General features: G+C 65.6%; 1 protein-coding gene across 3 annotated transcripts in view; it reads right to left on the bottom strand.

Annotated features, from left to right (window-relative positions):
• CEPT1 (choline/ethanolamine phosphotransferase 1) overlaps window positions 1–1098 on the bottom strand; it is a 28996-nt gene extending 27898 nt beyond the window's left edge. For all 3 annotated transcript variants that reach the window (XM_017835526.1, XM_017835525.1, XM_017835527.1), the window contains exon 1: window positions 996–1098. The gene's annotated coding sequence lies outside the window, so the exon portion shown is untranslated. The remainder of the gene's footprint in view (window positions 1–995) is intronic.
• Between the last annotated feature and the right edge of the window lie 909 nt (window positions 1099–2007).

Here is a 2007-nt window from a genome sequence, read left to right as displayed (position 1 = left end):
CCCAGCAAAAAAAAGGCCAAAGACTGAATTATCTAAAACTACCTTTGCAATTTGGTTCACAGACTGATTTTGCAGTTATCCAGATTTTTTTTCCAGAAAGAAGAGAAAGTACAGGGTCAGGAAGAGCTTTTCCAGCACAAACAAGAACCCTCACAATGTTCCATCTCCCTTGAATGAAACATGTAACTCTCCATAGGAAGAAGAGTAGAGAAAGGAGACTAAAAATAAGAGTTTGCTGTTTATCAGTAGGAGACAATGGGGGGGGGGGAGAAGAAAATGTGGCTGAAGCGTAGGAAGAGGGCAGGGTGCTCTAACTCCACACACAGGTAGGGAAAACAAGCTGTGGAAATCAAAGGTCAGCACTTGTCTGAGAACAGGAGCTGACACTGCCTCTCCACACCCTCATCAAGGCAAATTCCAGCAGTGAAAAGGCACCTCAGTGGGAGGGGAGAGGAGAAAGCAGGGCCCGGGCTGACGACGAGCTCGGCAAGGAGCAAAACTGCCCCTCTTTCATCACCCCGAGACCAAACCCGGCCGGCGCGGGGGCCCTGCGGGGGCCGGGCACGGAAAATGAGGCCCCCGCACACAGAACTCGGGGCGTTCTGAGGGGAAAACAACCCGGGGAGCCTCTTCCCCCACAACAAACCCCGGACGGGGCTCCCACGGGGCAGGGCAGGGAGACGGGAGGGGATGAAGGGGAGGGAAGGGGGGTTCGGGGTCCCCTCAGTGCTTCGCCCCCACCGATCCCGGCCCGGCGCGGGCACAGCCCCGGCCCCCCTCGGGGCTCCCCCCGCGCCCCCAGAGCCCCGGGCAGGGCCGGGCGGTCTCGGGGGGTCCCGGAACAGCCCCGGCCCGCAGCCCCGGCCCGGCGCGGGCACAGCCCCGGCCCCCCTTCACCGGGGCGCTCCCCCAGAGCTCGGCCCGGGGCCAGGGCGGTCCCGGAGGGGGCCGGGGGGTCCCGGCCCGGCCGCAGCCCCTCCCTGTCCCCCCGTTACCTCCGTGTCCCCGCACCGGGCGGCGCTTGGTTTTTACGCCCCGTTTTGCGACGGCCGGAAAAGCGGCGGCGGCGGGGCCGGAGGCGGGGCCGGGGCGGGCTCGGCGCGGGAGCGGCTGAGGTAAAGGGCGCGGGGGGCACCGGGACCACCCGCACCGCGGGCACCCAGCCCGGCACCCCTCAGAGACCCCCCCAGAGACCCCCCCCGACCTCCGTGTGACCTCTCAGGGACCCCCTGGCACCCTCTCAGGGACACCCCGTGAACCTCTCAGGGACACCCTGACACCCCTCGGGGACACTGTCACCCCTCAGAGATGCTCTGTCACCTCCTCAGGGACCCCTTGTCAAACCCCCTCAGAGACACCCTGACACCCCCTCAGGGACACTCTGTGAACCCCTCAGGGACATCCTGTCACCCCTCAGGGACACCCTGACACCCCCTTAGGGACACCCTGGCACCCCTCAGGGACATCCTGTCACCCCTTAGGAATACCCTGGCACCCCCTCAGGGAGCCCCCAAACTGATGTCACCTCTCAGAACCTTCCTGGCCTCCTTGTCAACCCCTCAGAGACCCCACGACCTTCCTGTCACCCCTCAGAGACCCCCTGTCAACCCCTCAGAGACCCCCCTGGCCTCCCTGTCACCCCTCAGTGACCCCTGGTGTCCCCCAGCCCCCTCAGTGTCACTCCCACCCTGCTCCTCCTCTGTGCCCCCTCCCTGCAGCCCCCATCCCCCGAGACCCTCGGGACCCCCAGGAACCTCAAGTGTCCCCCCTCCCTCCCCTGACAAATCCCTCGTGCCCCCTTATCAGCCCTGGTGCCCCCAGTGCTGCCCCAGTGTCCCCCATCACATCCCCAGTGCCCCCCATCGCTGTCCCAGCTGCCCCAGTGTCCCTCACCACATCCCCAGTGCCCCCCCCTCGCTGTCCCAGCTGCCCCAGTGTCCCCCACCACATCCCCAGTGCCCCCCCTCGCTGTCCCAGCTGCCCCAGTGTCCCTCACCACATCCCCAG

The sequence above is a fragment of the Lepidothrix coronata genome, unplaced genomic scaffold, assembly GCF_001604755.1.
Source record: "Lepidothrix coronata isolate B3197 unplaced genomic scaffold, Lepidothrix_coronata-1.0 Scaffold259, whole genome shotgun sequence".
Classification (NCBI taxonomy): Eukaryota; Metazoa; Chordata; class Aves; order Passeriformes; family Pipridae; genus Lepidothrix; species Lepidothrix coronata.
The sequence above is the reverse complement of the archived record's forward strand: the minus strand, read 5'-3'. Positions and strand labels throughout refer to the sequence as shown.